We start from the raw sequence: 25,324 nt of genomic DNA, 5'->3' as shown, positions 1-25,324 counted from the left end.
TAAACTCAAACAATCCATGTATGCCTACAAGAGCCCCCGTGACAACCTGCCACTGGATTGTTCAAGTCTGGTATTTCTATACACATTTTGTGAGACAGAATTACACAACAGAATATAATCTACTGTATAAAACAAACTCCAGCCAACAGGAGGCATAAGCACAAAGAATGTGCAGATTCATCCACAAACTGTCCCTAAGGTGTGGTATTCAACAAAACAAACTCCAGCTGCTAGGCGGAACCAGCACAAAAAGAAACATAAAATAGGCTCAGTTCCTCGGACAGTCTAGTGATTGTTCAGCGATTCAGGCCCACTCAGCTGCAACATGAGAACCACACATAACTTACTCAGTCATTGACTTTATGAAGGACATTGCTTGCTGTGGCATGTAAATATTTTGCAGTCATCCTTAGTATCTATTGTCAATTTGGCCAGGAACGTCAGTGCAAAAGCGATCTTCCGTTGATGTAAGAGATTCTTGCATTCCTTGAATCGATCATGTTTCTCTCTTGTCGAATTTGCAAAGTCTGGGAACAAGAAAGCCTTCTTTTACTCCTTACCTTGCATAACACAAGAACTTTATAGAATCTCAAAAATTTGGCCAGAATATTTCAGGGCCTGTCTCCCTCCAAGGATCTCCGAGACGGAGCTCGCTCGATTTACAGTTTATGGTCTGTTATGTCGAGCAGACTCGACTTTTTTGTCCTCAGGAATTACAACAATTCAGACGTTGTTTCAGTGGATACGATTCACAAGGATCTCGCAAATTCCCTCTTTGATTACTCCAGATAATTGATCCATTTCTCAACTCCGCCATTCTTGTAACCATCTCAGTGAATCAGCGATTAAGATTCAACTTTATTGTCATTGTGCAGAGTACAGGTACAGAGCCAATGAAATGCAGTTGTTTTCGCATATCCCAACTAAGCTGGGGTCAGAGCACAGGGTCAGCCATGAAACAGCGCCCCAAGGGCCCAACAGTGGTATCTTGGCGGTACTAGGGCTTAAACCCGCGACCTTTCAGTCAGTAACTCAGAGCCTTAACCACTGAGCCGCTGAGCCACCACTGGCTTTCATCTCCATGGCAGCGATCAATTGACGTAGTACAGCAAGATCCTACAAAACAGCAATGATCAACATCGCCAACATATTCAACAGTGGAAGCTGAATCTCTTTCACCTCACTGGCCAAATTGAGTCTTGGGCTTTCGACCTGCAGTTTAGGGGCTTCAGGTTGAGCATGTAAGTGTCTTTTAATGTCTCCAGAGCCTAATGATTTTGAATTCTTTGACATATTGTCTACTTAGAACAGTTAATAATCAGAGTGTGTCGAATCTCACTGGTTTATGACATAAAAAGTATGAAAACTAGCAGTGCACAGAGTCCGGTATTCACACGTCCGACCCTCGCAAGGCACCGTATGACTCCAATAAATAGTGGTTTTGAAATGTTGTATTTAAGTTTGTGTAATTAAATATGTGTATTCATGTGAGATTAAGAGTCAAGGCATACAGTATAAGTAGGTCAATAAAAAATTTTTTTATGGAGTTGGGCTGCCTCATGGGGCCCACCATGTTTAGATCACATTGACCAGCTGAATACTACTTAATTTATCTAGTTATCCCCCCAGTTACCAGATACCTGTGAAATACTTTAATCATGGCTGATTGCGAATAACACATTTCTACAATGGCATTGGTAACCGAAAACTATTGCTTTTGTGTGATTCGGCATACATGTTGAAAAGTGTAAAGTCCAAGATGACTGGTGTATCGGCCAATGCAACAAAAACAACAAATCATTTGTGAGTTCACCTTCAAAGGGTTATTCATTCAATCATTAAAGGTGAAGAGAGACAAATATTACTTAAAACAACAATACACCACATTCTGTAACACAGTTAACACAATCTTGTTCACAAATACTCTGAGTGTGTTTTATAGCATTTTATGCTGATTATACAAGCAGTACTAGATAGTCTTGCCAAGGGGGTCATCAGAACTAAGCAGCATTGGCAGATCTGACTTTGGAAATCTGCATGAGAAAGCCTGCTGCGGATGCAGGGCTTTGACAGAGGAGCCCACCTGAATGACATTTACAAATTACCCTGCCGAAAGTGCTCTGTCCCCTGACCCCTGCTCCTGTGTTCTGCACCCTGTGAGATTTGCAGCATTTTGTCATATAATTATGGTAACTCCCCTGAAAATACAAACTCCCCCTCCCCATACCTCCTCTCCCTCCCTCCTTCCCTCCCTCACACACACATACAAAGCTGTATTGAATTGTAAAGCATGATGCGGTGCTGTCCGCAAAGCCAGTCCTTTTGACAAGCTGGAGGGATTCAAAACCTCAGCAGAGGCAGAAAATAAGCAGAGTCAGAAAGAGAGCTAGACTGTGTGAGTGGGAGTGAATCAAAGAGTAAGGTTGAAAGGGCAGGGATGACTTTTGAATCAAGCATTTATATGAAACTCTAAAATACAGGATATGTCCCATTTTGCATTGTTTATGCTATATATCTGATTCTAAATTACCTTACAAAAAAGTACTGTGATGGTATCATGGGACAGTGATGGTGTTAAATTGTAAAACTATTTTAACCAAACTAAATCAAACCAAACCTTGGTAGCACCATGGATTGAATGTGGCGGTACCATGGTGCAGTGATGGTATTAGACATAAAGAAATGTAATACATTTATCTGCCTCTGAAACAACTTTCCTTTTTCAGCTGACGTCACCAATCCCCTCCCCTTAAACTATCTGGCTCCATTGTATTATCTAATGCCCACTATTCATGATCCAATAAATTCCAATTGGATAAAATAAGGTCTTGCCATACATTCTTTTCTCATTGAATTGCCTGTTTAACTCAAACATATGTCAGATTTCTGTAAGTAAAATGTCTACAAAGACAAATATGTTTTCTGTAAAATAATATGTACATTTGAATCGTGCTCGGTAAGACAGTATATTAATGTATATAAAAAGAAAATGGTGTCTATTTTGATTTCATGTTGACTCTGTCTAGCAGGCAGTCACAGTTTCACATTCCATATAATCTAGGCTGTAATCACATTTACTTTGCTTACTTGTCATTCTTATTTCTTTCTCAAATTCCTGTTTCTCTTTTACTCTTTTGAGTTTATGCATGGATGTGTGTATGCGGTTGTGTGTAATAATTTTCTTTCGCTGTGTGTCTGCGTCTTTTCTACATGCAAGAATAAATAAATAAATAAATAAGATAATCTAATTGTACGACTTAAAAGCGATGTGGTTGTTTCATGTAGTCCTTTGGAATGGACGTAATTTGAACGGCGTTACCCGCCCGAGCATGTCTGCAGTGAAGGTCAGCTGTCTGGCCGCAGGAGCATGCAGAAAGTGTAAAATCAGTCTTTCTCTCTTCTCCTCAGTTCTCCTCATTCTCTTCCTCCCCATTTATCCCTTTGTTGGCCACTTGTACAAGTAAACATCTATAGCCAAATAAGTACAAATTGCATAGAATACGTATGCATGTCATAGCAATAGAATATACACATCTTTCAAATAATTTTTGGGGAATGAACAACACATGGAAAAATATTTAATTTGTAATTAATTTGACAGCTGTCAGCTGACAAGATAACTGATGGTTATTGTGGAAATGTTACACATAAATTATATTAGCTGGTTACAAGACATTTATGTTGCACACACTGTAACTGTGTAACTTTTTTGTTTGATCATGTTGTAGAGGATAATTTAAAGGAATATTTCACCACAAGCCATACAATATGGTATTATGTCAGGAACAGACCAAAATGTATATATTATATATATTTCTTAAATCTCAATTGCACATGCAGATATTCCGAAGGTTTTAAACTTAGAAACAAGTTGAACTCTGGTCCGTTCCTCACACAAACATTTCAGGTGGCTTTAAATGCTAGAACTAAAATGCATGTGTCCTACAGACTACGTTTATGATACTTTTATGGTGCTTTTTTGTTCTCTCTGAAGCCTCCTGGTCACTCTATGCTTTTGTTGTTTGGAAAAGAGCAGTGCCAACATTTTTCAAAATATTTTATTTTGAGTTCCACACAAGAAAATTTGAAACGATATACTGTCAGAGTGTGTAAATGATGACAGAAGTCTCATTACTAACATAGGGATACTACTGTATGTCTTTAAGACACTCTAGAATGATTTTGCACTTCAAAAATATGTGTACCTAAGTCAAACTTAGGTTTTACTCCACATACTCTGATTCGCCTCTCTAGTTTCGTTGTGACCTGTTTGGCCACTGTCAGCATGTGGCATGTTAGTGTTAGCTTTCTGTTGGTAGATTGGTTTGGTTTTTCCATCTGCTTATGGAGGGCCAAGGAATGTGATGAGAATACATAGGTCTGCGGCTCAATGCTTTTAATATGCAGGGCAAGTCATTGGGGTTTATGTGTGCAATGCATCACTGTACTACTGTGGCCCTATAAGTCCATTGAGTGCCACATTGAATGAGGCCCCTGTACTCACACCGTAAACGAGATCTGCCTGAGAGATCTGCCTGAAGTGGTGAAAGCTGTGATGGAATAATACAACTATCCCTTCTGTATGAAATTCCAGTCAAATTTAAATTAGATTGGCAGCTGCATGATGCCTGGACTGGTAAGGTGATGATCAACAAAGGTCAACTCAGATGGCACTTTTCATGAATAGGATACAAAATAGGGCTGGCAACAACAAATAGTCATTGGAAGTACTAAACCTTCAAAAAATCATGACTGCAAATTTCAGAATGTCATTGTATTTCAAGCTAGCTTTTTTTTTCAGCCTTGTTTGGGACACAATTTAGGAAATTTTTACACACAATTTAAAACTCAAATTTTTGTGATTTTATAATCTTGTAGCAATGAACTTTAAATGAACATACAATAAAAGCTATGCCAGAATGGATATGGGTAGAATGGGTATTTTCTAATTCCTATGAATTAAAGAAAAATATTTACTTGATAACTTTTCTAACAATAACTTGGTAACAGGGTTGAGAGGTTGAGCTTGACCAATCCAGTTAACACAACAATATTTATAAGAATTGACAAAATGGAATTAGAATATTTATGTGTCTTCTGGCCATGTTGTAGAAAGGGTCCACTTAAACCTTTTTTACACCTGGCATTAAGATGGGGTGATCCGATCACATGTGGTCAAATTTGGAATAATGTACAGATTTAGCTGTTTTGGAAGAACATTTTTATTTTAATTCACTGATCACATTCAACTGATCACAAACTATAGTCAGGACATTACTGACGTAAAAAACAGCACCATCACTATTTCAAAAAAAATATTTTGATCAGAACAAGACAGTCCCCATTTCCAGCAGCCATCACTCCAACACCTTATCCTTGAGTAATCATGCTAAATTGCTAATTTGGTACTAGAAATTCACTTGCCATTATTTCAAACACAGTTGAAAGCTATTTGGTTCATTAAATGAAGCTTAACATTGTCTTTGTGTTTGTTTTTGAGTTGCCACAGTATGCAAGGGACTGTCATGTGTTAAGGTCAATATTAGGTCACAAATGGCAAAAAAGAAACAGCTTTCTCTAGAAACTCATCATAAACCCATAAACCCATAAAACTGAAGATTTCATACAGAAATTAAACAGTGTACACTACAGTCTTCAAAGACAAAGGATAAGTGGCTCTAACAAGGACAGAAAGAGATGTGGAAGACAAGATGTACAACAAAACAAGAGGATAAAGTACACCAGTTTGAGAAATAGATGCCTAACATGTCCTCAGCTGGCAGCTTCATTGAATTCTACCTGCTCAACACCAGTTTCATATACAACAGTAAAGAGAAGACTCAGGGGTGACGGTCTTATGGGAAGAAAAAGCCAAGTGCTACAGGAAGCATGGGGTGAAATGTCACCTGACTATCTGGACAAACTGACAGCTAGAATGCCAAGGATCTGCAAAGCTGTCATTGCAGCACGTGGAGGATTTTTTGATGAGAACTCTTTGTAGTAGCCTAATGGTTTTTTTTTTCTTCAAATTTGTATAATACATTTTCACATTATTAATATCCTGACTATACATTATGATCAGTTAAATGCCACTTTGGTGAATGAAAATAGCAATTTCTTTCCATAAGAGCAAAATCTCTACATTATTCCAAACTTTTGGCCACCAGTGGAATTGATATTGTGACCACCTGTGATCGGATTTGGACAAGCTGAAGGCCACTATCAAAGCAACCTCGGCTTCCAATAACACCTCGGTAGTGCCACAGGCTGATTGCCTCCATGCCATGCCACATTGATGCAGTAATTTGTGCAAAAGGAGCCCCTACCATGTATTTAGTGCATAAATTAACATACTTTTCAGAAGGTCGACATTTCTGTATTATAAATTCTTTATTCTAACATTTTGAGATACTATAATATTTTGATTTCCATGAACTGTAAGCTGTAATCATCAAGATTACAACAAAAAAAAGGCTTGAAATATTTCATTTTATGTGTAATGAATCTAGAATATATGAAAGTTCCACTTTTTGAATTAAATTACAGAAAAAATTAACTTATCTGATGCTCCAGAGTTCTCCTAGCACACATACGGTATATTGGAGTTTTGCGTGAGAAACAGGGCTGGCTTCCACTTCAGCAGTTTCTTGTTTCTTTGTGATTGTCAGCATTTCTAATTTTTCTTTTTCAAGGGCAAGAACATCTAATCATGTCTAGCCTGCTCTGAACACTATATCTCTGATTCACAGCCCAAAACCACAGAATAACATGAACACTTGAGGAGCTCGCACAAACCTCCTTTTATCTCGTAGTCGTTTAATTTTTTGACGATATTGTTTGAATGCTTTTCATATTTTTCGCATGGATTTATTAATAACTCTTTGATCTATTTCTGTCGTTCTAAAACAGTCATCTTTTTTCAAAAGATGAATTACTTGAAAGCTGCTCTGCCGACGAGCTCCATTATTTGTTTTTACATCAAAAGTTTCATTAGTTTTTCCATTATTCGTAGCTGTGTAAAGGACCGGAGAATGATGTCAGGCTCAGAAAAGGAGCAGAAGGCTTTAGGCTTCTTGGCCCTGCTCTGGGGAGAACTAGGAAGGGGAAGGTGTATGGACAGGCTAGTTAAAGCCCAGGAGGGGGAAAGGAAGAAAAATCTACTATGAAAATGAAAATGTAAATGCAGGGGAAGCAGTGAGCGGTTTCTCCAGCTGGCCTAATCTTGCATCCACGGGGCTCAGATAGCGATCACTAACAGGAGGGTTCGCGCTGGGCTCCTTTGAAATGCAGAATGACTCTGTGTGTAAAATGGAGCCACCACGATGGTGCCACAAGATGACATGTGGAGCCGCGACCCTCTTGCCTGAATGATGCCAATTGCGGCAAAGGTAAATCTTGCACATCAGACAATTTCATTTTCAGCACAGAGGGGATGAGCAAGACTGGATCTTTTCAAATGATACTACCCCACTCAGAGGTGTATCATCATTTAAGATATTTTTTCTTGTCAGGTAAACTCCTTCTGCTTAAAAAGAAAGACATTAGTTAGTCTTTTCTCAGAACTGTCTTGCTTCTTCTTTTTACTTGAACACTTCTGTCAACTATGCCACATATTGCATCTTCCACACTTCCAGCCAGAGCTCTTCGAATTTCTGATCATGTTACAAGCTTGTATGGCTCCGTAAGTCTCCTGCTCCTCAACTAGTCCTTGAACACTCTCTGTAATCCATTTATCCAGTGTGTGTTGTGGCTTGTGTGATGTATTTTTGCATATATGCCACTTTGTAGCAGATCCCCTCTGAGCGACTCTATTTCATGGCTGCTCTTGCCTTAACACGTGTAGCCTGTGAGCATGGCACTTATTGTATTTCACACTGGCTTACATACATCCACACACATTGGCAACAGTGGTGGAACTTACTGATATTTAGCAGGCACTTCAGTTCATCTGTACTCTTCCACCCTCTCCCTGCTCTGCTCAGACAAACATAATGGACTGCCTCAGCATTTCAGAATGCATTGATGAAATCTCTAAGCTTTTAGCTGCCACTGGACATGTCTAATGCCAGGGGCATGAATTGTCAAACAATAGTCTGACCTCTTAGATGAAAGGAAGATTATGTTCTTGGGAGAGTCAATTATTAGAAAAATTGTGTATGATTTGTATAAAGTACAATTCAACATGGTCAGTTATGTTAATTGTTACAAATAACAAGTAAAAATTATGCTGCTATATATAAATAACTTTATTTGTTATTTATAGATTTTGATTTTGGTTTGATTTCTTTGTTTGTTACATTTCACATTTTTGTTGTTGTTTTGTTATCTAATAGGTTTCACATTTATTAATTTTTTTGTAGCCAAGACTGTAAGGTATGTGGCTGCATAAAAATTACCTTTCAAAATAAACCTAGGGGGCAGTGGTGGCTCAGTGGTTGAGGCTCAGAGTTACTGACCAGCAGGTTGGGGGTTCAAGCCCCAGCATCACCAAGATGCCACTGTTGGGCCCTTGAGCAAGGCACTTAACTCCAGGTTGCTCTGGGGGGATTGTCCCTGTAATAAGTGCACTGTAAGTCGCTTTGGATAAAAGCGTCTGCCAAATGCATAAATGTAAATGTAAACCTACCTTAAGAAATATTCACTGAAGTAAAAAGAGTGAGAACTAGCCCCAATTTTGCTTCTTTATGCGTCGAATGCTCCGTACATATAAGATTCAATACATTATTGAATATTTAAATTGCAGCCCCTGTCCTTGAAAAATGAAATGAGACAAATAAACTCTGTATAACAACCAATGTTAACAAACTTGATTTTTTCTTAGCTATTTTTTTTTCATATAACATAACCCTTCATACAAAGTCTGACGTTTCCCATTCCTGTTTGCCTCACTCCCTACCAAAGTGTATTAGCACTTGACACAGATAGTGTACAAGTGATTCCAACTGTTTCATAGCATTCTGATGACAAGTTGCAGTCCAGCCTGTGTTAATGATGGTTTTCTTATTGGCCACTCCACCATCACATTAATAAGAGCTGTGAGGATGGAGGTGGTAGTGGTCGTCCAGGCCAACCCCTCCTCTCCTCCTAGTTGCACGGCATCCGTGATGGAAAGTGACACCGTGATTGTGTGTGGGGCTCCGCCATGCTCAGATGAGGGTGTCACTTCTGCCTAGTCTGATTGCCACTTTCGCGGTGCTACACGGAGGAGTTAAATTGAGGCAGAAAAGGTCAGAAGCCAGTGGTCATCTGCTCTCCTCTCTCCCAAATTACTTGAATGAAAACAGACAGGGCTGGCTTGGCTGCCAACTTGAGATGATCCTGGAGCATCCAGAGAGGAATGCAAAAGAGTGCAGAGGGTAGGGGTGTATAGGGGCAGAGAGAGAGAGAGAGAGAGAGAGAGAGAGAGAGAGAGAGAGAGAGAGAGAGAGAGAGATTGAGAAATGTACTAGGGGAAGGAGAACAATAGACATAGAGAGAGGTGGGTGGATGCACTGCGACAGAGCAAAAAGGGCACATGTGAAGGTCAGGCTGAACTGAGGTGTGAATGGTTGTGACTGGAGAGTGAAGAGAATATGACATAACCTCTTCTCGAAAAGACTCCTTATGCAGAGAGTGATGGCGATTATTTAGTTTTTTCAGCACCATGGACAGCGACTCACAAAGCCATGCAACTTCTGCCGTACCCAAATAATCTCACACACAAATGGAAATGTAATGTTGTTTCAAACATGTATGACTTTCCTTCCTCTGTGGCACACAAGGGGACAAATTCTGAAGAATGTTGAGGCTGCTCTTTTTTTCCATACAATAAAAGTAAACGGTGACTGAGGTTGTCAATAAGTAACATTCTTCCTAATGCCATCTTTTGTGTTCCACGAGGGAGAAAATCATACTGGTTTTTAGCCTTTAAGTGATTGTTTACCCCAAAATAAAAATTCTCTGGTACAGTGATTTACTCCAAAACCTGTATGAATCTACTTTGAAAAATATACACACTGCTTTTGACCATATAATAAGAGTCAGGGCTCTTAAATGTATAAATACTGTAAAAAAAAAAAAAAAAACACACACACACATTAAAATGAGTTGATGCAACTTGTGATTTATGTTGAATTAGGATTTGATTTGAGAGTAAATAGTATCTTAAAGCAAAGGGTTTGGAGCAACATTAGATTTATTGGGGGAACTCATCCTTTGATGCATTCTTTCAGTCTCTTACATCCATTCAGAACTAGATGTGTGCATATTACACACTACATTTTAAAAGTAAGAAACTTAGATTTCCATTATGAATAAGTGTTTCTGAGCTCTTATCTTGTTTCTGATATTTTTGCTCCTATAGGCCACAAAGCACCTGCCATCCAGCTAACTGTTCTCTGATTCCATCGGCATTTCATCTTTACACAGAATTTTGAGCAGGCACAGAGCAGCCTATTCTCAGCTGTGTAAAGAAGCCTTGAATTAGGCCAACAAGACGGTACCCAATTTCACCTTGCAATCCAGTAGCCACCGCAACTGTGGCAGTTAACCTGCTAATCTCCACAGTAAGTCCTAGGACAGGGGAAAGCCACTGGCTTTGGGAAAAAGAAAATGTTATATAGGACTTGAATGAAATCTTATGGGCAAAATAATTAGATTTGTGTTCCCATATTTGTTTTCCAGAAAAGGACCGTAATAACCTTTTTAATTTAAGTTTGAAGATGTAAGAAGAAGTGGGAATATTTTATGAAACCGTAATGGCTTTTTGGTGCAGACAAACACAGTACACAATCAGTTCCCTCAAACCTTCGGTAATTCAGTTTTGGTTGCTGAGTTGTGATCAAGATAGCAGACAGACCAGCATGCCTCTGCAGTCCCTGTAGACCAGACTAAATCTCCTGGAATCTCTCTTAGAAATAAAACGCAGCGCACAGTGAATTTGTTCCAAATCTCGGAGGACAAAGTGAGACTTGTCTTTGGATCTTTCAATCAAAACATTCAATTGCACACCATATCTAAGTTGAGCATGACACACACAAAGAAAAGTTGCTATGCACCTTGAAATAGACAAAATACAGTAATACAGATAAAAAAGAAACATTATCGAAAATCGAATAACCGTTATAGTATATTTTATACAGTAATGTATGTATAAAATTTCATTCTGACCTTGGATTCTTTGCACAGAAAAAAAGATAGTACATACCTTTTTTTAGCTTTTGTGAATGTATGTTCATGTTGTGCGGATGTGTGTACGTATGTGACAGACAGGCCAAATAAATGGGTACGCCTGCATTCATACGTGTGTGTGTTCAGTGTGAAAATGGCCATATTTGTACACAAGTGTGTTTGTTTGGTCTCTAAAGCAATGAGATGGAGAATAAATATTTTCCATCTGTGTTCCTCCCCCCCTCCTCCGCAGATTCCAGCGTGTTTTATCGGCTCTGGAGTTCAGCCATGGGCTTTTTTAATTTTCTGCTTTTGTGTTTTTAGCCGAGATTGACAGGCCGCTCGCTCCCCGGAGCATTGTTCTATTAATCTGTTTAATATGCTACAGAAACACTTGAGCGCAGGAACAGGCAGCCTGGTAATGGAATCACAGCAGGTAAGGCAGACTCGCCCATCCGATGGCGGCACAGGGCACCGTCCATATTACGCCGCGGCTCTGTGCAGGCGTGGCACTGTTCCGGGCGTTGAAGGGTGTGTGCCACCCACCTCCTGCAGTGATCCTCTGCAGAGACAGACAGATGGACAGATGGAGCAACTGAGGGGGCCCTTCCCGTAAATTGCCACCTTCTGCGCACTCTCACATTCTGAAAAGACCCCTTTAAAAACTGCATGTCCTGTCAGGGACAAGGCATCTTTTTCTCTTTGATCAGCACTATCTAATGACCTACTTTCAGCTGAGAGAAATATTGTGTGTGGAATGGCATCAACTTCTTTGAAGGGCTGTTGAGTTTATGGCACAGCACTTAGCACAATCGACACTATTGCATTTTAACCAAACTGCAAATTGGATTGGGTTTATGTGTGGAAGTCCATGAGTGCTAGACTGCACATTTTTTTTCAAAACATTCCAGCATGTTCACAGTTAGATGGCACTTATAGGCCATTATATAGTTGACATGAACTAGTTGTTGGTCATGAAGTTTTATACAACAATTTAGAGGTTACAGCAGAAACTAGAACTCAACTTGAATGTTAAGTAGCACAAAAGCTAGCTAGATTAGTCTTAAGCTTAGTTCGGTTTACAGGAATTCTTCACTTAAAAATTTAATTACTGTCATAATTTACTCACCTTCATGTAGTTCCAAACCCGTTTGACTTTATTTTTTATGCGGAACTCAAAAGGAGAAATGTAATGATCTGTCTTTACAGTAAATGACAGTTGACAGGGACTGACTTTAAAGCTTGAAGTACAAAAAAGTAGTCCATGCAACTCGTGTGTCATATTCCAAGCCTTGTGAAGGCTTATGATAGGTTTCGGTGATAAACAACCCAAAATGGAAGTAATTTTTTTGTGAAAATCTTGACATCTATTGCACATTCAAGAGTTCATTACACACAATAGCTGTCAAGATTATTATTTTTAATTTAGGTCTTTAACGCTTGTGCATCAATTTAAAAAAGTTACTCAGAGGTCCTTAGAGGACAACAATGTCCACGTCAATAAACTGCCATAATAATATTATATATTAATATTATTTTCCACATTCAATGAGTTGGAAAAATACTTTTGTGTGGGACATTTTTGTCGGTCTTGAGTGTAGCTATTTTGTGTACACAGTGTATTATAGATGTATTATAGGAGGTTGAAATATCAAAAAAGTCCCCAAAAAATAAATTAACACCAAACATAATTATCAGAAAACTCAAATGAAAAAGGAAAAATGTCCCAAAGGTTGCACAAGGTTTAAGCTTTAAATGATTTTAACCTTATGAGGGTGAGTAAATGATGACAAAATGTTTGGATGAACTGTTTTTTAATGCCATTTACCATACTTCAATCCATTCTGTAGAATTCTGCTGATCTTGCCCAAAAAGCAGTGCCGAATATGCCAGAAAAGTATGCCAATTCCATCCAGGCCTAGACATTAGTCTGGTTAAGAGCCAGATATTATAATGATTGTTGTAACAATGAAATGCTGACATTAAAAACTATTACAGGACTCAAAACATCCCTCAAATCATTAACAGGAGACCCCTGCTCTCAGAAAACCTCTCAGTGCTCCTTTCACTGCCAAGTAAAGATTAAAACCACTCACACTCTTTGCGGCCCTCCACGATCCCAAGCACTATGATTGATATGGAGCTCATGAAATTAATTTAATACTGCTGTCTTTAACCCAGCCTCCAAATTGTAATCAGGTAATCAGATCTTGGACTCACCTTTAATCCTGTCTTCCATCTCCTTAAATACAGCAGACTTTGTTTTTGAGCCTCGTCTCCGGGGAGTGGACGGAAGTGACGCTGTGTATTTTGACAGTATTTATCAGTGTGCTTAGTTAATATACCAGACATTGGGAGCCACTCTCATCTCCCTGAGGCGATACTCAATTTTATACAGACAGATAATTTTAAAGACATTTCTGTCATTATTTACTCACCATCGTTGTCGTTCCAAACCATGCTGTTATTTTTTCCATGGAATATGACTTTTTGTAATGAATTGATATGCAGCATACGTTGACAATTCATAGAGACCAGGTACTGTAAAGCTCCAAATTGGTAAAAATAACACCATTAGAAGTATGTGACTTATAATAGTAATATGACACACACTGCAACTGTATGCATTGTAGAAGGCATCTAAAAAACTGCACTACAATGGTCAAATACATCAGCCTTGCAGATTTTTACATAAAAAAAAAAAAGAAAAGAAAAACAGTGCAGACAGATGTAATGCATTTGGTGTGAACAGCCCCTGCTAGGGCTTTTAAGATTTTAAAAGTGCAGCCGTTTTCAGTCTGGCATGATGCTTTGTGTTCTGTTTTATGTCTCATTTCTGTATTCCAATGATTATGAAGTAATCATTTCTTTTAGACTTTAATAGTGCTGCAGCTTATTTCTTCACTAATGTTGTTTAACAATGTTGAATACACTACTGTATAAACTGCATATTACTGATTTGTAATATACAGCATATGTAATCAACATTCTTAATAAAATTATTTAATATGTCATTCATTCTGGACATACTATTCTACATATTCCTGTGTTTTCTCAAATCTACAGTGTTGTAGTATATTGGAGGAAAATGTTTGCTAGAATGAATTGACTTGTGCTTCCCTCCTGGGCTCTGCGCTGTCTGCTGTAGAGGGCTGGGCAACACAGTAAATGTCACTGATCGTCAAGCGTTTGTGCAATGGCTGCCCTTGCCAGAGAAAGTGCCGAGGTGGCAGATCCTGCCTTTGATTTAGACACTAAAGGCAGGAGAACAGCAAAAGCACTGAAGCATGAAGGTAAATTCTCATAATTCACTGCTGAAAGGTTAGCCAGTGGCTGCCTCCTTCTTGGTGTGGGTAACTAACAAATGTCACCTGATTGAAATAAATACACCTGCCTATAGGGCTTTGGTGCCTTTACTTTGAAACTGATATTTACTTACAGCTTTTTTGTTGTTGGGTGGATTAAATTTAGACTTAAGCCAGAGGGATGCTTACTAAGAGAGTTGAGCCAGAGTCCTGTTATCTTTTTAGCATAGAAGCTAAGGTTTTTATTGATTTATTTTTAATTTATCATTGGACACTCCAATGTTGTGCAGGTGGATAAAAAATACTCAGAAATTTTACTTAAGTGAAAGTATGGATAATGAAAATTTTACTTAATTAAAAGTCCAAGTATCTTAAAACATACTTTAAAGTAAAAAAGTATTCACATTAAATTGTATTTAAGTATTAAAAATTAATCCTTGCTAGAATTAAATCAAGAGAGGATATTGTGTGAGAGAGGAAGTCGCCTTTTTACTGTCTCTGCCGACTGTCATATTTGTCCCCCACTGACATTCGAAACCTGGTAAAATAATCATGTTACAATAACCGTGTTTATGCTAAATTATTTTTATGTGGCCTGTTTTACGTAACATGATAATTTCCTGGTGAATGAACACTACAGGTGCTAAAACAACAATGACTTTTAACAATGGCTTTCACTCAAATCACAAGTAAAATGGCAGATTATCAGTTCAAGACTTTTTGCCCTGTTCCTCAAACAATGCTATCTTATGCACATTTGCATATTTGCTTTTTATGACAATATTGGTTAGGTTTAGGTATAAGGATTAAGGTAGAGAGGTCCACTTTTAGCACCAAACAGTGGACATTTCACCTTGGATCTGCCCTGAGATGTGTAATGAAATACATAAGTTGTTTTAGCAAAAATGTTGCCGCAGTCACGCAAAGTTGCATGGGAGAAGGCATTCACGAATTGGGATGTTAGAGCACCCAGCCCCTTGAGACAGAGAAAGATAAGGAAAAATGAAGATGATGCTTTAAAGAAAGCTAGTAATGTTGTTGATTTTGTGAATTGTTTTCTGAGGTTTGCTACCAAACCTTGAGTTGAGCAAATGGATGAATTCAATAAAATTCATAATAAATTTTAAATAATAAATCATTATTATCATCATTATCCTTGCTGGTTTTATAGATATTATTAGAATTAATATTTGCCCAACAACATCAAAAAATTCAGCAAATAGGGAGTAGAAATTCATAGATATGATTTAAATATGAAGGCAAGTGTAGAAATAAATGACATGCATACATTTATTTACAAAAGCCTTTTGTTTATATATATATATATATATATATATATATATATATATATATATATATATATATATATATTTGCAATGTGAAAGATAATTTTTCTTTCACGTTGAAAGGAGTCAGGAGGTAGTGGAAACAGTAAACGTGAGTCTTTTATTATTTTTCAGCGTCGTTCACAAAAAAAAAAAACAAAAAAAAAAAGGTCACTCAGAGGCCAAGTAATCACACACAAACTAGTCAATAATTCTTGTTGCACACACAGGAACGGTCTCTCTCTGTCTGCCGACTGATGCGTCTGTCAGCCTTTTCAGGTCTCCCTCTGCCATCACTATAACGAGAGACAGGTGTTAATGATAATGACAGCCCAGATGACGAGTCTTACCGCTCTCCCTCTCCCGCAGACAGACACACGACCACGCCCCCATCCCCACATACACCCACCGCCCGACTCAGGCTAGGTAACATCCGGCCTCAGCCCCCTGTCAGATGCATTCGTCTGCAAAGTAAATTGGAGAGAGAAATTAGGAGCTCCCCACAAAGCGCAGACTTTACTTTTTTAGGAAAGCTTGTTGGGACAACTCCATCCAATGGACTGGATTGGGGGCCCCCTTTCTAGTAAGATCTGTCAACGTAACTAGGCACAAACCTTCGGTAGTAGCTAGCCAGCCCCAGAAACTGTCTTACCTACTTTTTGGTCTTAGGCCTTGGGCAGGCCATGATCACTGCAGTTTTATTAAATTGGGGTTGTACCTGGCCTTGACCTAAGTGTAACCCCAGATACCAAACTGATACCACCCACCTAATTGCGCAATTCGTCAGGTTGGCTGTGAGTCCCGCATGTCGCAGCGACCTCAAGACAGCTGTCAGATGTTGCATGTGCCAACGGCAGTCATTACTATGAATAATAATATCATCTAAATACATGGCAGCATAGGCTATATGTGGTCTGAGAATTTTGCCCATGAGACGCTAAAACATGGCAGGGGCCCCAATCAAACTTAATGGAAGAGTGGTGTAAGCCGAACGGTGTGGAAAAAGCTGTTTTGTCTCTGGAGATTGGAGTTAAAGCAATATGCCAATAACCCTTTGTGTAGTCCAGTGTCGAATAAAATTGAGCCGTGCACAACTGATCGAGCAACTCATCAATCCGAGGCATTGGTACGTGTCAAATTTGGACACCGCATTCACTTTGCTATGGTCTACACAGAACCAGACGGCCAATCTTAGGAACTAGAATCACCGGGCTGGCCCAATCGCTGTGTGACTCTTCTATTACACCCATCTCGAGCACTGCCTCCAATTCTTCCTGAACAACCCTTTTCTTGTGTTCAGTAGTAAGTCAACAAGTCAATCAGTCATATTTATTTATAAAGCACATTTAAAAACAACAGCTGTTGGCCAAAGTGCTGTACAGAGTTTAAACAAATAGCGTAATAATTCAAATTAGGACACAAAACAAAATCACAGACAATGCACAAAAATTATACCACTGCACCATATGTGACCATATGCAATAATAAATAGATGAGTTTTAAGAATAGATTTAAAATCATCATATGTTGATGCAGTTTTTATGTAAAGTGGCAAATTATTCCAGAGCTGTGGATCAGCCACTGAGAAGGCTCGAACTCCTTTCAGTTTGAGACGTGTCCTTGGAACAGTCAACCATATACTATTGGTTGATCTGAGGTCTCTGGATGTATTATGATGAAATGAAAGAAGATCAGAAATATATGGAGCAGCCAAACCATGCAAACCGTTATAAACTAACAATAATGCTTTGAACTGAATACAATGTTTGACTGGGAGTCAGTGGAGAGAGACCAGCACTGGTGAAATATGTTCCCTCTTCTTTGTTCCAGTCAAAAGTCTAGCTGCAGAAATTTGGACAAGCTGATGATGTGACAGTAGAGACTGTGAAACACCCAATACATTAAAATAATCTAATCTGGATGAAATAAAAGCATGTATTACAGACTCCATATCTTTGGATGATAAGAATGACTTCATTTTAGCTATATTCTTTAGTTGATGGAAACAACTTCTGACCACAGCATTGATCTGTTTATCAAAAGTCAAAACAGAATAAAAATTAACACCTAAGTTTATAACATGTGTATGAAGGTTACCAGATAGAGGCCTTTGTTTACTGGCAACCATCTCTGTGGAAGCAGAGTGGCCAAAAAATAAGACTTCTGCTTTGCTTCGTTTAACTGAAGGAAGCTGGTTGACATCTAATGTTTAACATCTCTCAAATAATCAAATAAACACTGGAGACTTGAAACGTCCTTTGGATGTAAGGGAACGTATCATCTGCATAACAGTGGTATGATACATTATGATTCCTAAAAATTGTATAAGAGGGAGCATATATAAAGAAAACAATACTGGACCCAGAATTGAGCCCTGTGGGACCCCATACAAAACTGGAGCATGAATAGTTGCCAGTCTCCACAGAAAAGGTTTGATCCTTTAAATAGATAGCCATAAACAAGAACAAGAGAGTCAAATACCACACTGAGATTGAACAAAATTAGAACATTTACCAGTGTCGACAGAAAGCAATAGGTAATTTAATACTTCGAGCAGCGCAGACTCTGTGATATGGTGTGGTCTAAAGCCAGACTGATATTTTCAAAAATACCATTGTCCTTTAAAAATGAAGAAAGCTGGTTAAACACAACCTTCTCCAAAACTTTTGATAAAAAAAGATAATTTAGAAATGGGACTATAATTATTCAGGAGTGTTGGATCAAGATTTGTCTTTTTGAGTAGCGGCTACACAATGGCATGTTTAAAATTAGATGGGACTATTCCACTTGTCAAACTACTGTTAATTATTGATAATAAACCAAAATTATTAATATTTCCCCAAAATAGTATCTCTATGGTAACCAGCGGATACCTGTGAATATCCCCAGGCACGCACGCACACTCACCCGTTTATTCGTACCCAATGCCCTGCCTTGCATCAAGTGTGGATAGAGTTTTGGGCACAACCCAAATCCACCAAAGCTTGATATGTATCCCCTTTTAAATTCACCAGTATCTGATATATCCCTGCCTGATCGGGGGTGACCTGCAGAGCGTCAGAGATACGGATTGACCTACCTTACTGGACACCGGTCCTGGCATTGCCCAGCTTCCCTGCTGCTCACACAGACCTGCCCAGGCTTCCCTATAGTGTTTCTCACTTCATGCTCATAGTTTTGAATGAATACATCACATTCAGCTGGGCGGTCACATTCGGTCTAGTCACACAAATATTTCAATGTATCTGAAGCTCAAATCAGATCTGAAGTTCAGCTTCTGCAGATATTCAGAACTCCATAATGCCACCGTGTGACACTCAGGAATGTGAGAAATGACTGACATTTAGTGTCATCTGTTATTTGTTGGATGTACTTAGATTTTTAATAAACATCAAGATTTTAGTTTCAAATTTAAATTAATATACAGTATAAGGGAAAGTGTATATCTTAGATCCTCTAACTTGTGGGATATATGCAAACACTGTATCTTTTATGTAGCTACTGAAGGTCAGTATTAAATAAAAAATATATTTGATCTCTCATATTTGAAAAAATTCTGAAAGGTGAGTGTAAACTTATGCACTCAACTGCAATATAATATATTAGCTGTACAGTATATACATAACCATGTAGTAATGGCAATTTTTGGATAATCAAATGAATTACATATCTTACAAATTAAAGTTACTTTATATTGTTTGTTTATTTTCATTTTTTATAAAGAATTTGGTGGTCGCAAACCGAACCAACATAATGAAAATCAAATGAAAAAATTATTCATAAAGAATGAACTATAAGTCTTGCATCAGTGCAAAAACAGCTTCACATTTTGTAACACTGATTTAAAAATAAGGTTGAAGGCAATAATACATTATAAATATGATTCTATAAGCCCCATTTCAAGTCACACACCTGTGACATTTGAACATACAGTGCTGTATATACTGTGGGCTGTGTTGTTCTATAGTGTATAATAAGTCTATAGTGGTCTGATGGGGGCTTTGTAGAACTCAGCTGTCAGTGGCGAGTGTTGGACTGCTGTTCTGACATGGCTGTTTGTATATTTACAGCAGTGCTGGGGCCAAGGCTTCATCAATCTTAGAGTGAAGAAAAAGGGGCCAGGGTGAAGGCTCTTTCCCACAGTACCTGCTCTCCATCTCAGCTGCTGACCTGCAAATCTGCCTCTGAAAATGCAACCCTCATATACTGCAGGGACAGGTGGCCAGGACTGGATAAAGTGGAATTGCGCATGAGTGTTTGAGGTACCATAATGACCAGCCTTTTCCAGTCTGGCATGATGCTTGGTGTTCTGTTTCAGGTCTCATTTCAAATTCAGCAGTGGTGGAAAGAGTAATTTTTACTTAAGTAAAAGTACTGCTACTGAAGAAATAATTCACTTTAGTACAAGTTGAAGTACTGAGAAATATTATGACTCAAGTAAGAGTAAATAAGTAGTTTGCTGACAAACTACTCAATCAATTACATTACAAGTTACTTGATGAAAATTATATTATATATATATTACATTATGCACGCATCCATTTTTTAGAACACAAAGACATTTTTGTTCTTAACTGATGCTTCCTTTCACCAAGTATGTATTCAATTGATCAAAAATACTGCCAAAATCATTCATTGTTTATTATTATGGTTTGAAATAATTATTTTAAGTGGAATTCATTTTTTTCTTCACCCGTGATGACAAACATATACTGTGTCACCTATTCCTTACAAAAGCATTCTAAAGTGCTAATTTGTTACTCAAGAAAATTATCTTAATATTTCTTAATATAATGTAATTATAATATAATTCATTCTGGACATAATATTGTACATATTCCTGTATTTTCTCAAATCTACAGTGTTGCAGTATATTGGAGAAAAATGGTAGCTAGCATGAATTGACTTGTGCTTGCCTCCTGGGCTCTGCGCCATCTGCTGTAGAGGGCTGGGCAACACGGTATGTGTTGCTGATCCTCAAGCGTTTGTGCAATTAGGATAATTGAAAATGGTTGCGCTACCATGAGGAAATCACAATAAAGTTGTTAAGGAGGGAGGTCACAGGAGCAGGATCTAAGTGCAGCTTAAAAGTATAAATAAAATAAACAAAGTACAGATGAACGGGGTAAACACAAGAACAAAAGAAAATTCCAAGATGGGAAAACACAGGAACAAAGGAAACATTCACAAAGGGGACTGGTCGTACACAGTGGTCAAAACACATACAACAACTGACATGGACTAAGCAAACAAGATCGCATTAAATACACATTGACTTATGAGGGAATGGAACACAGGTGAGAACAATGGGGAATAACTGGAAGTGATCAGAGCAGGGGATTATGAGAAGTGTAGTCCATGGGGAACAGATGACAGAGGCAAAACACAGAGCAGAGACTTGGAAACGACTTCTATGGTCGTGAACATGGGAATATTTAATGGCGTGGCTGTGACATAGCATGGAGCAGACTGGGGCGTGCCTGGCTGTGACATGGCATGGAGCAGACTGGGGCGTGCCTGGCTGTGACATGGCATGACGCACACTGAGGCGTGGCTGTGACATGGCATGGAGCAAATTTAGGCGTGGCTGTGACATGGCATGGAGCAAACTGAGGCGTGGCTGTGACATGGCATGGAGCAAACTTAGGTGTGGCTGTGACATGGCATGGAGCAAACTGAGGTGTGGCTGTGACATGGCATGGAGCAAACTTAGGCGTGGCTGTGACATGGCATGGAGCAAACTGAGGCGTGGCTGTGACATGGCATGGAGCAAACTTAGGCGTGGCTGTGACATGGCATGGAGCAAACTTAGGCATGTCTGTGACATGGCATGGAGCAAACTGAGGTGTGGCTGTGACATGGCATGGAGCAAACTGAGGTGTGGCTGTGACATGGCATGAAGCAAACTTAGGCGTGTCTGTGACATGGCATGGAGCAAACTGAGGTGTGGCTGTGACATGGCATGGAGCAAACTTAGGCGTGGCTGTGACATGGTATGGAGCAAACTGAGGCGTGGCTGTGACATGGCATGGAGCAAACTTAGGCGTGGCTGTGACATGGCATGGAGCAAACTGAGGTGTGGCTGTGACATGGCATGGAGCAAACTTAGGCATGTTTGTGACATGACGTGGAGTAGAATCAGGTGTGGGAGGCTTGGAAACCGGGTTCAGGGTAGGGAGAGGAGGATCCTCTGAATCAAGTTTTTTAATTTAAACTCATGCATTCCTCCCAAGTATAGTCTCCTGTCGTCGGAAACTCCCTCCACTGGTGTGCAATGAGTCCGATTGAGATATTGTGACTGAAACACATTCCTATTGTAGGTTTATTCTCAGTCATGTATGTCCATGCATTTTGGCAAATAAGTTAATATACTGTTCAAAACTAATATAATGCAATATCATAGAGGAGGAAATCTGGGCTTAGAGATTTAGCAGCTACTGTTCGCATGGCTTAATGGTATACGATGGTTATTGTGTCATTGTTCAACGTTGATGTTTCCTTGAAAGGGAACGTCTCTGTAACGAACTTAACCTTGTTTCACTGAGAGGGAACGAGACATAGCATAGCTGGCCATACTCTCTAGTTTTTTTTTAAATATCTCCCCTTTTTCTCCCCAATTTGGAATTCCCAATTCCCAATGCGATCTTAACTACTCGTGATGGCGTAGTGACTCCACTCACTTGCTATTCTCCACAGCATCCACGCACAAACCACCACGTGCCCCACGAGAGCAAACCACATTATAGTGACCACGAGGAGGTTACCCCATGTGACTCTACCCATCCTAGCAACCGGGCCAATTTGGTTGCTTAGGAGACCTGGCTGGAGTCACTCAGCATGCCCTGGATTCGAACTCGCGACTCTAGGGGTGGTAGTCAGTGTCTTTACTTGCTGAGCTACCCAGGACCTGTAATTCTCATTTCTTGATATAACATACACAATCATGTGCACACTCAAACACACACACAGACACTCTTAAAGTTGGGAGGCAGTGTTGCACACACACAAGGCCAGTGAGGTGAGAGGTTCAATCCTTGATTGGTGGCATGCTCCACAGCCAGCGGCTGTTGCCCCAGGTGAGGTAAATCCTGCAAGGCTGACAGAAAATTACAACAGGGACCTGGAACAGCCCTGACTCCCCACAGGCCTCAGTGTGCTAACCAGTCCTGACTCTGCAACCAGGGTGAACACACACACACACACACACACACACACACACACACACACACACACACACACACTGCATAGAATGTGTGATACCCATGGCTTCATGCCTCATGGTAGACAAACAAACAACGCCAGGCGAGAACAGTCTCCCACACCGTGCAGTGAACTTACACACTCAAACATCTGTGATACTGAGACACTCGCACTCCCCACTTATAAGATGCCCACTACAAGAAAGATGCTGAACACACTATTTTCATATTTGTTTTTTGAAATTCTGTCTTTTCAAAATTTTGTTTTTGTCATTAAAAAAGTTTTAAGTCATGCAGTCTGCATGAGATGAAGACTCCTGTCATATCAGTCGCCTAATTAATAAACGGTTTTATTTTATATGGAGCTGGACTGCCTTGAGAACACATGACCAGCCAAATACTCGCTTATCTCAATATAACAGTATATCCTATTATCCACTTATTACCTATTATTTGACATTGTTGCTCACAGAATAAATCAATCATGACTGGTGTATCAATGAAATTTCTAGAATGCAACCTGGTCTCATAGAATCACGTTACCATACCTACTATACCTAATTTTTGCTAAATTATATTTACGTGGCTCTTTGTTGTCACGAACACCGACGAGGGCGTCTCCCTCCCTGGCCTTTGGAGATCGCACTCGCCCGAGTACTAACTGCCCTGATTGTTCCCAGCTGCTTCTCATTACCCCTGTCTATTTAACCGTGCCTGTGAATTCCTTCCTCGCGAAGTCTTGTTAGCCCCGGCCACATTACTGAGCGTGTTTACTCCTAAGTCTTGTTATCCTGTGTACCAACCTAGTCTGTTTTCCTCGACCACGATAGTTTGCCGCCTGCCTAGTTTATTCCTGCCTGTTTACCGTTTACTATCGTTCGCTGCCTGCCCTGACCCACTGCCTGTTCTAGTTACGAGCCTGCCTGTCTTCTTCTCTCTCTGTTTGACTGTTTCCTGACCCTGCTTGTATGACCTGAGTTTGCACTTACCTAATAAACCGCATATGGATCCCAACCAGCCTGAGTCCCCGTTACAGTTGTACATAATGCAGCAGTTTCCTGATGCAATGAACACTAAAGGTGCTACAACAATTACTTTTATTCACTTTAATACAAATCATCAGTAAAATGCTAAATTTTGCTGTCAAGATAAATGCAAATGATCAGTTCAAAAACATATATTGTTTACACTATTCCTCACAAACTGCTATCTTATAACTCCTAAACACTTTTACTATATTGCACGACTTTCCTTGACATTTACATTATGTAAATAACTACTTTTAAAAGTTTGTTTGTGTGTGATCAAATTGCACAGTAGCTCACCTGACAGAACACTGAACTTGTGAATCAAAGGACCGAAGTACACACAGGTCCGGACTGGCCATCGGGAGCGGTGGGAGAAGTCCCAGTGACCTCGCGACTGATTTGGCCTTCTGCCCCACTTGATTTTATTTCTATATTTAATTCTTTATTATTTTATATTATTGCCACACAAGGGATTTCTGAATTTGCATTCAATAATAAATTCATAATAAATCACGAATCCACTAGTCTTTAATCTGGGCTACCCCTAAAATGGGTCATGCCGCTGACATGTGGAAAAAAACATTCATTCAAGGACGCGCATTTATTCAGTGCATGGACAGAGCGCAGCTAACGTAAGTGTCTGAAATGCTTGTACACAGATCAGATGAACGATAAAGTTTACCCTCTTTAACTTAATGCTGTCTATCATAACGTATGAAGCATGCTGTCTGCTGAAATAACAAAAAAATAACTACAAAATTATCTGAAATGAGTGAGTACGTTTTACCTGTCAATCAGATGCATGGATTACTATAACAACAATAGGCTGCAGACATGCTTTCTCTCAGAATCTTTCTTTATCTTTCTACTTGACCAGTAGAAAGATAAAGAAAGAAACAAAACTGTAGTATTTTATTTGAAATGAAAATCAGATAAATGCTATCAAGTCATACTTAATAAAATTAAGAATAATTAATAAATTAAATAAAATCATTTTTCTTTTTAATATTTTCTAGTATTGCAAAGAAACTTAGTCACAAAACCGCTATGTTTGATCCATGAAAATGTTCCATTAGGCCCTATAATGACAGCAAATTATCGCAACATGGAGTGATATTTACAACAAATAAATAAATCCTCCCTTTTTTACTGAGATTTCAATCATCAATGAAGACAAGATGAGTCAGAGAAAGAGAACAAAGAGGACAGGTATGTACTATTCAGTGAACAAAAGTTAGTTTAGGAGACGTTGAGAACATGCATGATAATATTTACATCTAGGGTAAGCTATCCATGTCATTGGATAGTCATTGTTTGAT

The sequence above is a fragment of the Xyrauchen texanus genome, chromosome 38 (genome assembly GCF_025860055.1).
Source record: "Xyrauchen texanus isolate HMW12.3.18 chromosome 38, RBS_HiC_50CHRs, whole genome shotgun sequence".
NCBI classification, from domain to species: Eukaryota; Metazoa; Chordata; class Actinopteri; order Cypriniformes; family Catostomidae; genus Xyrauchen; species Xyrauchen texanus.
This window is presented reverse-complemented; position numbering follows the sequence as displayed.